This window comes from Palaemon carinicauda, chromosome 2, assembly GCF_036898095.1.
Source record: "Palaemon carinicauda isolate YSFRI2023 chromosome 2, ASM3689809v2, whole genome shotgun sequence".
NCBI classification, from domain to species: Eukaryota; Metazoa; Arthropoda; class Malacostraca; order Decapoda; family Palaemonidae; genus Palaemon; species Palaemon carinicauda.
Window position 1 is genome coordinate 109,409,847 of NC_090726.1, and position 12,298 is coordinate 109,422,144.

At 42.7% G+C, this 12,298-nt stretch overlaps 1 protein-coding gene across 5 annotated transcripts in view; it reads left to right on the top strand.

Annotated features, from left to right (window-relative positions):
* The window catches only part of LOC137626265 (BRISC and BRCA1-A complex member 1-like), a 249,154-nt gene that overhangs the window by 210,288 nt on the left and 26,568 nt on the right, over positions 1 to 12,298 (top strand). The gene's annotated exons all lie outside the window — the stretch shown is intronic.

Here is a 12,298-nt window from a genome sequence, read left to right on the forward strand (position 1 = left end):
GTTTCTGGGGTTTGATGACATCAATATAAAAATACTTACAGAATGTACTACTGAAATTTCTCCATTTTTAGAGTTCATTATAATTAAATGTCTTACAGAAGGTATCTTTCCTGAACAATTGCAAGTAGCAAAAGTGATACCAATATTTAAGAAAGTTGAGAAATCTAATTATAATAGTTACAGGTCGGGCTCTATCCTTCCAAGCAAAATATTTGAAAAATTAGTTGCCATTGTACTGATTGACTACTTTACAAAAATTGACTGTCAGTATGGCTTTAGATTCGATTACTCCACTGAACTAGCTATTCATCAACTTTGCCAAAGTATTCATGATACATTAGATAAGAAAAGTAATCAAATTACAGTGTTTTGTGACCTAAGCAAGGCTTTTGATACCATATCCCATCATATTTTGCTGCATAAACTAAGCATACATGGCATACACAGAAAAGCTCATAACTTTTTAGAAAGCTGTTCGTCCTCCAGAACACAATTTACAGAATACAATAACAAATCTTCCTACAGTATGGTCGGATGCAGTGTTTCACAAGAGTCTATTGTGGGACCAATTTTGTTTTTAATATAAATCAATGATATATTACACACAGGTACTAAGTTAAAATTTTTGTTGTTTGCAGATGATACCACAGAGTCACAACATTAAAGATATTACATTAATTCTAAGTAAAGAACTAATAAATGTATCAAATTCGATTATAGTCAACAAATTAACACTGAATATTTCAAAGACATTGTATATGCTATCTAGTTTCATACATTCAATTCAAAATGATATTGATGTTTAATTAAATAATAAATCATTGAGTTGAGTCAACCACATCAAATTCCTGTGTGTAGTAATTAACGAAAAACTAACTTGGAAAGCTCACTTACAGCAAGCTTGTATTAGAATATCTCAAGTCACAGGTGTAATTTATAGAATAAGAAATAATATAACTAAAGATTCCCGAAAACTAATATATTACTGTATATCCAGTTTTATGTCATTGTTCAGCAGTTTGGAGAGGAGCATTCAAAATACTTATAGACCAATTGTTTGTTGCACAAAAAAAAGTTAATAGGGTACTGTAATATCATACAAATCAAAATGTCATGTGGAAGGGAGAGTTACTTTAGGAAGTAGATCAGGTTAAGTACTTGGGGTCTGTTGTTGCAACAAATAGTGGAGTGGAAGCAGATGTACATCAGAGAGTGAATGAAGGATGCAAAGTGTTGGGGCCAGTGATGGGAGGGGTAAAGAATAGAGGGTTAGGCAAAGAGAGTTCTGTATGAGAAAGTGATTATACCAACTGTGATGTTTAGATCGGAGTTGTGGGGAATGAAAGTGACGGAGACAGAAATTTAATGTGTTTGAGATGAAGTGTCTGAGGAGTATGGCTGGTGTATCTCGAGTAGATAGTTGTGTGGGTGAGAACGGGTGTAAGAAATGATTTAGCAGCTAGAGTGGATATGAATGTGTTAAGGTGGTTTAGCCATGTTGAGAGAATGGAAAGTGGCTGTTTGCTAAAGACGGTGATGAATGCAAGAGTTGATGGGAGAAGTGCAAGAGGAAGGCCAAGGTTTGGGTGGATGGATGGAGTGAAGAAAGCTCTGGGTGATAAGAGGATAGATGAGAGAGAGGCAAGAGAGCATCCTAGAAACAGGAATGAATGGCGAGTGATTTTGACGTAGTTCCGGTAGGCCCTGCTGTTTCCTCCGGTCGCCTTGTATGACCGCGGAGGTAGCAGCAGGAGGGGATTCAGCATTATGAAGCTTCATCTGTGGTGGATAATGGGGGGGGGGGGGGCGGGCTGTGGCACCCTAGCAGTACCAGCCGAACTCGGTTGAGTCTCTTGTCAGGCTGAGAGGAGCGTAGAGAGGAAAGGTCCCCTTCTTTTCATTTGTTTGATGTCGGCTACCCCCCAAAATTGGGGGAAAGTGCCATGGTATATAAATAGATAGACTTTAAACTTTACTCTAGTGCATTTTCAATAAATAGAATTTTTTTATTCAGCGCATATCCATTTGGATTGTAATTGAAGTTAGGGCCAGCCTGCTGATCCATTTCCCAGTATTTTGACTTCCTTTTTGAAGCCTAGTGCCAAGGATCAACCTTTGTGCCAATTACTCATTCTTGTTTAGCAAGCACTCTTTTGCCATATAAATAATTTTGCACTTTACATAATGACTATTTTTAACCAGTCACTGCCTTTTAAAATACATTCTCATTCAGATTCAATGAGTAATCCATTGGTACTTAAGCAACCTAGTGCTTTATGGCATATTGATAATTTTGGATATTCGAACCAGGTAAATAAAGCTGTTAGTACAGTGCTAGCTTTTTTCAATTCAGGCATTTGTATTATGAAAAATGACAAACAAGAAAATTATTTACTGGTAGTTTAAGTTTCTTTTTCTATTTTCATAACCTAATTATGAAGTTGAATGAAAATAAAGTATGCCCATATATGGTAAATCTAGGTTTATTACAATATATACAATACACATAGGTTAATTTGTTAATTCAAATTTATTAATAATTTCTGGTTAAATCATACCTAATGTTATTGTTTTTTCCTAGGTGTTATCCTATGCAAGGTAAAAATAAATGCAGATGAATTTGAATAGACTGATAGTTGCATTTTGGTTGAGGGGGGCGGGGGGGGGGGGGGGGTCTTGTGTTAAAATGGAGATCCATTCCTACAACATATGCAATTTGAGTTTTTAAATATTTAACTTAGCCGGTGAATATATAATAGCTGCTACTCAGCGGCTCGACAGAAAACACACTCAAAAAACTCGCGAGCGATCGCTATGAAGGTTGCGGGTGTGCCCACCAGCGCCAACTATCGGCCAGATACCACTCTTGCATGTAAACAAACCCTTCAATTCTTCTCTGTCGACCTTGACGACAAGACGTATCATTACTCGCTGTAGAACCTGGAGTTTTCTCAACATATTTGGTGAAGTACTTCATTTTGGTTTGAGCTTTCGCAGTGCAGGTGTTTTATCTTCAACTTAAATCTTGAACTCGTTTTTGGATAGATTTAATTTTTGATGACTTTGGATTGTTTTTTGGACTTTCTTTGACTTTTAAATGGCCGACCCTTCCCTTAGTACGGAAGTGTGTTTTAGGCTTTTAGCAATTATCTTATCACGTTATAAATTAATTATAGATTTTCCTCTATATATTTTATATCTCAACCGCCTTTATTAGGCCTCTTCGATTAGCTTTCCATTTATAATAAACATCAAGATAAATTTTAATGATTTGTTTATATGCGACCTTTCCTGAGAGTAGGCGGTCCTAACTTGGAAACCGAAGTTAAACAACGTTGAGCCCTTTCAATCGTAAATAACTTTTACAGAGCTAATGATTTAAAACTTATTAAATGAATTTTTTTTAGTAAATATTTTATGAAAGATTTTCTTTGAATAGTCTTCGTACTGTTTCAAAGATGAACTAACGTTTAGTTTATTTATGCTACGCAGTTTGCGCTCTATCGTTACGATAGAGAGAGAGAGTATCACGGTTTCCTTTGCAGAAAGAGTAAATCGATTCTGACGTTTTGTTCATTCTTCTTTCAAAGCTTAAATGTTTTAAATTCTATTTTAAAGGAACTTTTTAATTGAAAAACCTTTCAGTTTTTTCCTTTGGTCAAATAACCTGTTTATTGACGAAACGTAAGTGGGCTCTTCTCTTCGGTGCGAAATCAAGAGAGAGAGATAGAGACGGAGAGAGAGAGAGGAGAGAGAACGTTCCGATCTTTATTCTTGTCCCAAGCGAGTAACGTTGTTCTCGAGTTACTCTCGTCCCTAGTCTCTGTACGGGGAGAAAGGATAAAACGTTTTTAGTTTTTATTCTCGTCCCAAGGCACTGTACGGTGAGAGATTGAAAACGTAGTTTTGAATGAACTAGTGTTTAGTCTCTTTCCCAGCCACTGATCTTTTTATCTTAAAATATGTTTACTGTTTTTTGCTTGTATTAATGTGCTTACATTATACGACTGATTTCGCAATTATAACCTTTTGATGAGGGTAGAATTGCGTGCTTCAGGTAGAAATCAGTTTTATTCATACCTAATGTGAATTGTTAAAAAATTCGATTTCAGTGAAATAAGTGCAAAACAGAAAATCGTAGTGATAAAGTGATATTGCGCAAAGTGTTATCAGTGTTGCGACCGAGGGTTCGTCTGTTCGTGCCTGTCGTTCGCCTAGTCCGAGACCTCTTGCAAGCTCCCAAGCCCAGGGGAGAAGTAATGTCGTACGACTTATGAGTTCGAGAGGCCTTGATCAGCGAACAGACGTTCCCTCTATGGTATCAGGCGTATCTCACCAAGATCACCCCTACCATAAGGCGAGAGAGACGATTTTCTCCTCGTCATCCGAAGGCTTTTCGCATAAGAAACCGTGGAACAAGGTTTCGAGGCCCTTTAAGCGAAAGTCAGTCCTTTCAGGACAGGTGCAGCGTCCTGGTTTTAACTATTAGGACAGCTCTGACCCTATGCAGTCATCGGAAGACTGCTCGCCGCCTAAACAAAAGCGTAACACAGGCTCCGAGAGTCTTTTTGTAGGCAAGGTTTTGCAGTCACAGACGTTACCCTCGTCTCTTACCGCAACCATTCCCGTTGATCCTAAATGGGTTGTACGGCAAGACATGCAGAATAAGCTTGCCTCTCTTATGGAAGACTATTCTGCCGATAAGGTTCACGTTGATCCTAGGCATTTATCTCATCAAGATCCTGGCCTTCAGCCGCCCAAACGAACCTTTGTGCGTCCTGTTGACGTTGGCGTAGCTAAGTCACGTCAGTCACGATATGTAGAGCCTCACTCGATGCGGTCACGTGTTGATTTTCAGCCGCATTTGGACGTTAGGCCGCTTCCTAATGCTCCTGTTGACGTTCAGGACGTTCGCCAACCAGCGGAGTTGACTTGTTTTGACGCTGAGCGTCAACTACCGCAGTCTAGAGTTGTTTTGACTGCTCAGACTAGGCAGTCAAAACAGTCTCGAGTGGACGCCGAGCGTCCTCCCGCACCTGTTGTTGTTGACAGTTCACAGACTGTTAAGCAGTTACATGACGTTGCGTCCTGGTCCGCTACTAATGCACCAGTGCGTGTGGACTCTGCTTGTAAAGCATTGCCACCACGGTAGGTCTCTCCCTTGCTTGAGACTCGGCTATTGTCGGACAAGGTTCCTTCAGATGAGGAAGTTGCTGTTCCCCCTCCTACTGATATTCCCTTGAGGACTCTGTCAGATGGAGAGGAGCCTAAAGCTGCTTAGCCCTCTATGGACTTTAAATAAATCATGCTGATTTTTAAGGATCTTTGTCCGGATCTTTTTGTAACTGCTGCTCCTCGTTCGCCTAAACGTCAGAGTTTACACTAGGCCTAGCTACTTCGAAGCCGTTGTTTTATAAGCTAGTGCTCTCTCGCTCTTCTAAGAGAGCTTTACGTTTGCTAGGCGACTGGTTTATCACCAGGAGGAGTTTGGGGGAGACAGCCTTTGCTTTCCCTACTTTTAAGCTGGCTTATAGAGCGAGAGTCTGATATGACACGAGAGAAGTTCTCGGCTTGGGAGTTCCTGCCTCTGCCCAGATAGACTTCTCAAACCTCATAGACTCTCCCTGGCGCCTGGCCATGAGACGCTCCAAGATTTTATGGTCGACTTCAGAGCTAGACCATCTCCTGTTAGGAGTTTTTTCGAGCGTTTGAAGTTTTGCTGTACAATTATGTCATGCATAAACAAGGCTTTCAGGGATGGCTCCAATGATCTGACAGCCACGTCCTCTGCAGGAACAAGTCCCTTAGGGATGGCTCCAATGATCTGGCAGCCATGTTCACAGCAGGAGTACGTAAGAGGCAAGTGCGCTTAATGTGTTCATTGTCAAGACAAACTTCACGATGAAGTCTACCAGGCTGTCTTGACAGCATTTATGGAAGGCGACTGGATGGTCTCTCTCGACCTTCAGGAGGCATACTTCCACATTCCTATACACCCGGATTCCCAACCGTTTCTGAGGTTTGTTTACAGGAATGTGGGGTACCAGTTTCGAGCCCTGTGCTTTGGCCTCAGTCCTGCTCCTCTCGTGTTTACGAGGCTCATGAGGAATGTGGCAAAATCCCTCCATCTATCGGGGATCCGAGCCTCCCTGTACTTGGACGACTGGCTTCTCAGAGCATCGTCCAGTCTTCGCTGTCTGCAGGATCTACATTGGACGTTGAGTCTGGCCAGGGAGTTGGGACTTTTGGTCAACCTAAAAGTCCCAACTGATCCCATCCCAGATTATTCTATATTTGGGGATGGAGATTCGCAGTCCAGTTTTTTTCGGGCTTTTCCGTCTGCCACCGAATAGAACAAGCCCTGCTCGAAGTCCAACTAATGCTGAAAAGAAAACGTTTGTTCAGTCAGGAGTTGGAACAGTCTCGTAGGGACTCTCTCATCCCTGGAGCAGTTTGTCTCACTAGGGAGACTACACCTTCTGCCTCTCCGGTTCCATCTAGCCTCTCACTGGAAATAGGACAAGACGTTAGAAACGGTATCATTCCCAGTCTCCGAACCAGTAAAGGCATGCCTGAAATGGTGGGACACCAATATCAGTCTGAGAGAGGGACTATCCCTAGCAGTCAAGAACCCAAACCACGTGTTGTTCTCAGACGCGTCGGATTTGGGTTGGGGTGCGACCCTGGACGGTCGGGAATGCTCGGGTCTGTGGACCTCAAGTCAGAAGAGCATGCACATCAACGGCAAGGAGCTATTAGCAGTCCACTTGGCCTTGATGATATTCGAAAGCTTCTTCAAAACTAAGTGGTAGAGGTCAACTCAGACAACACCACAACTTTGGCGTACATCTCCGAGCAAGGAGGCACACACTCCTTCACGCTGCTCGAGATCGCAAGGGACCTTCTGTTATGGTCAAGAAATCGAGGCATCTCCCTGTTGACGAGATTCATCCAGGGGGACTTGAACGTCTTGGCAGACTGTCTCAGTCGGAGGGGTCAGGTGATACCCACGGAATGGACCCTCCACAAGGACGTGGGCAAGAGTCTTTGGGCTACTTGGGGTCAACCCACCATAGACCTCTTTGCCTCCTCGTTGACCAAAAGGTTACCAATCTATTGCTCTCCAGTCCTAGATACAGAAGCAATCCACATAGATGCTTTTCTACTGGATTGGTCTCTTCTGGACTTATATGCATTCCCACCATTCAAGATAGTCAACAAGGTACTGCAGAAGTTCGCCTCTCACGAAGGGACAAGGTTGACGTTGGTTGCTACCCTCTGGCCCGCGAGAGAGTGGTTCACCGAGGTACTTCAATGGCTGGTAGACTTTCCAAGAAGTCTTCCTCTAAGGGTAGATCTGTTACGTCAGCCCCACGTAAAGAATGTCCATCAAAGCCTCCCCGCTCTTCGTCTGACTTCCTTCAGACTATCGAAAGACTCTCAAGAGCTCGAGGCTTTTCGAAGGAGGCAGCCAATGCGATTGCAAGAGCGAGGAGAGCTTCTACCATTAGAGTATACCAGTCGAAGTGGGAAGTCTTTTGAGACTGGTGTAAGTCAGCATCTGTGTCCTCGTCCAGTACCTCTGTAGCCCAAATCGCAGATTTTCTTTTACATCTGAGAAAGGTTCGCTCCCTTTCAGCTCCCACGATTAAGGGCTACAGGAGCATGTTGGCTTCGGTCTTTTGACATAGAGGCTTAGATCTTTCCAACAATAAAGATCTCCAAGATCTCCTTAAGTCTTTCGAGACCTCTAAGGAACGTCGTTTGGCAACTCCTGGATGGAACTTAGACGTGGTCATAAGGTTCCTCATGTCAGACAGGTTTGAGCCATTACATTCAGCCTCCCTGAAGGATCTCACCCTCAAGACACTTTTCCTAGTGTGCTTGGCTTCGGCTAAAAGGGTCAGTGAACTTCATGCCTTCAGTAAGAACATCGGTTTTTTCTACAGAAAAAGCCACTTGTTCACTTCAACTTGGTTTCCTGGCCAAAAAATGAACTGCCTTCTCGTCCTTAGCCTAAATCTTTTGATATTCCTTGCTTATCAGAGATCGTAGGCAACGAACTGGAAAGAGTATTATGTCCTGTTAGAGCTCTTAAGTTCTATTTAGCTCGTACTAAGTCATTACGAGGTAAATCTGAGGCATTATGGTGCTCAGTTAAGAAACCATCATTGCCTATGTCAAAGAATGCTTTGTCATATTTTATCAGATTTTTTAATACGAGAAGCTCATTCTCACTTGAATGAGAAAGACTGATGTTTGCTTAAGGTTAAGACGCACGAAGTTAGAGCTATAGCAACCTCCGTGGCCTTCAAGCAAAATAAATCTCTGCAAAGTATTATGGACGCGACTTTTTGGAGAAGCAAGTCAGTGTTCGCGTCATTTTACTTAAAAGATGTCCAGACTCTTTACGAGGACTGCTACACACTGGGTCCATTCGTTCCAGCGAGTGCAGTAGTGGGTGAGGGTTCTACCACTACATTACCCTAATTCCAATATCCTTTTTATCTGTCTCTTGAAATGTTTTTTAATATTTTTTTTTTGGGCTGTACGGAAGGCTAAGAAGCCTTTCGCATCCTTGTTGATTTGGCGGGTGGTCAAAGTCATTTCTTGAGAGCGCCCAGATTAGGGGTTTGATGAGGTCCTGTTAGTATGGGTTGCAACCCTTTATACTTCAGCTCCTGGGAGTCTTTCAGCATCCTAAGAGGATCGCTGGGCTTCGTGAGGAAGACAGACTTACAAGGCAGAGTAATCGTCTAAGTCAACTTCCTTACCCGGTACCTATATATTTTGGTTTTGTTATATTGATAACTGTCAAAAACTCTCAGCTTATACGCTGTAAACTTAATTAACTCTGGTCTCTACCCACCGCCTTGGGTGTGAATCAGCTATTATATATTCACCGGCTAAGTTAAATATTTAAAAATGATATTTTAATTATAAAATAAATTTTTGAATATACTTACCCGGTGAATATATAAATTAAAGGCCCTCCCTTCCTCCCCAATAGAGACGCAGCGGGACGAGAAGAATTGAAGGGTTTGTTTACATGCAAGAGTGGTATCTGGCCGATAGTTGGCGCTGGTGGGCACACCCGCAACCTTCATAGCGATCGCTCGCGAGTTTTTTGAGTGTGTTTTCTGTCGAGCCGCTGAGTAGCAGCTATTATATATTCACCGGGTAAGTATATTCAAAAATTTATTTTATAATTAAAATATCATTTTTCTGTAAGTCTTAGCACACCTAAATAAAGTACTGTACATAAGTGCCAAAGTTATTCACATAGGCTAATGCATTAGTAGATTTATAATCTATGACATAGAAAAGGGATTTTGACGAAGGAAAAATCTATTTCTGGGCTCCGACCCGTGCCGCCCAGTGAAATGCTCCTTTAACATCATTTCTAAGGTAAAAACTGCTATGAATTTACCAGAAAAAAATTTGCATAGGAATGCTAGGTTGAACCCAGCTCGCTCACCTTAATAAGGTGTCGGTATAATACTGGGGCGCTGAATAAATCACAACCAGAGGCCTCGCACCATTTAGATATCTCCTGTCAACATCCCCGAACAGCGAGGTGCCATTCAACATCCTACTACTACTAGCAATCCCACCCCAGTGACGTCACTCCTTATAGCACCCCAGATTGGGGCCCAATCAGGGAGGGACGGGTGGGTTCACTGGGCGGCACAGGTCTCTCGCCCAGAAATAGATTTTTCCTTCGTCAAAATCCCTTTTCTGGGCTCCGACCCGTGCCGCCCAGTGAAATCGTACCAGAGAATGGGGACCCAATATGGCTAACTACCTGAAGAGGGAATAACATAAAATAACAGAGCTGATGAGTTTAATATAAAAAAAGAGGGATGTGGAAACCCGTAAAATTAGATCAACATGTATATGACAGTGATAAATAGACATGGTAAACAATCAATAATGAAACCCATAGGTAGAATTCAACAGATATAAATAGTGGGAATCTAGCTTGGTAATCAAATATGCAAAATAAAATCAGCTCGGGGATTCAAGAACAAGTGTAATGAAAACAATTCGTGAAATTGAACAATTGAATAATAAAATAATACACCATAAGGGTGTATAGTAACAAAACAGGTAGGAACAACAGGTAAGCCAGGCAGGAGGGAAAGAGGACAGAGCAAGACGTTGTGATTAGGACTCAGTACCTTCAGGAGGAACTATATTCCCTGCAGCTACTGTGGCAAATCTAAGAGCTTCTAAAGGTTTTAGGTAGTGGCGCTTGAAAACTTTAGGGGACTTCCGACCCGTATATTTTGAGAGCTCATCAAATTTCATATGGTGGAAAAAATTAATTGAGGTAGCCACAGCTCTAATATCATGGACATGTGGGAATGATGCAGGATTAGCTTGTTTAATAAAATAAAGAATTTGTTGTCTAATTCCCTTAAGGGTAATAGTTCCTCCGGGTTCTCTAATAAATAAGGGCCCTGTGGTTGTAGTGGAAGTTCTACCTAAGTAGGCTTTCAGGGTGGTAACTGGGCACAGGGATGGATCCCGAGGAAGTGGAACAATCTTCCAGGGAGACCACCTGTTTAGGGGGTCTTCATTTTTAGCCAGGAAAACTTTGTTAGGAGAGAGAAGAACCTCACCTGAAGAGAGAAACTCTATATGACCAGGGTCTCTAGATAACGCTGACAATTCTGAGATTCTGGAGCCCAAGGCGAGGCTCAAAAGAAAAAGTGACTTTCTTAACAATGCCATATAGTTACAGGATTCATTTGGGGTGTCAGAGGCTAGCTTAAGAACATCGTTCAAAAACCAGGAAACTGCGCTAGGGCGAGGTGAAGGTTTTAGTCTGGCACAAGCTCTCGGAATGGATGAGAAATATGAATCCGTTAGATCAATGTCAAAACCTGTATGGAAGATCTTTTTCAAGGCTGACTTGATTGTAGTAATGGTATTGGCTGCCAGGCCAGATTCGAAGAGAGTTCTGAAGAATGTCACAGTTAGGTTCATCGTCATTTTCTCAACTTGGAATCTTTCAAGAACTTAGCTAATTTCTTGACAGCTGAGTCATATTGATGGAGAGTAGATTCCCTTTTGTCAGATTCCAGGAAAATAGTATTCAAAGGATCGATGTTTGCACCCCGTTGGGCTGCGAATTTCATGAAGTCCATAAAGTTAGGGCATTCAGAATCCTTGAGGAAGCGAACACATTACGAGTTTACACTGTCTTTGTTAACACCGGATTGAGAATCCGCCGGGGGCGGAGACCTAGTTCTAGCAACAAGGGGAACCAATTGCTCTTGGGCCAGTTGAGGGCTACGAGAGCCACTTGACCTTTGAAGGATCTGAGTTAGTGCAGAACTTTCAGCAGGAGGTTCACCGGAGGAAACAGATAAATCGTCCTCCAGGTATTCCAATCTAGAATCATAGAGTCCGTGGCATAAGCCTGAGGGTCCAGGTTGGGGGCTACATAACAATCTATTTTGCGATTGGATTTCGTCGCAAACAGATCTACCTGGAGACCCGGGACTGGAGATATCATCCACTGGAAAGATCGATTGTCTAGTGACCATCCCGACTCTAGCGGAGTCGTCCGGGAAAGTAAGTCCTCTACCACATTACGGACTCCTGCTAGATGGACTGCTGACAGGTGCCACTTGTGCATTGCCGCCATGGAGAAAAACTTCAACATGATGTGGTTTATTTGGGCTGATCTGGAGTCTTCTCTGTTGAGGCAGTGTACTATGACTGCACTGTCGAGAACCAGTCTGATATGGAGATTCCTGGCTGGATTGAGACGTTTTAAAGTGAGGAAGATTGCCATGGCCTCTAGGACGTTGACGTGAATTTGTTGGAAGACTGGTGACCATAACCCTTGGACTTTCTTGTGTTGTAAAGGAACCAACTTGGAAAGATTCTTGATCTTCTTCCAAGTCTGCAGACTTCTTCTCAGGGTTGGGGAAAGGCGAGCACGTCTGTCTCGGTGTATTGCGGTTACTCTGGAGCGCCACACTCTGTTTATGTCCTTGAGTTTGGACCTCAGGACGATGTCTGTCACGGAGGCGAACTGTAAGGAACCTAGGATCCACTCTCGGCTCCTTCGGAAGGTCAACTTTTCCTTGAGAAATTGATTTGTATTCCTCGCTATCACCTTCCTTTTGGCTTTGGGGAGGCACAGCGTATGGGAGAACAGGTCCCCTTGTAGTCCCAGCCATTGAAACTTGGTCTGTGGGACCCGGCGGGATTTCTCGAGGTTGACTTGGAATCCCAGTTGCCGAAGGAAGGTGAGGACTTTGTTCGTTGCTACGCGGGAAAT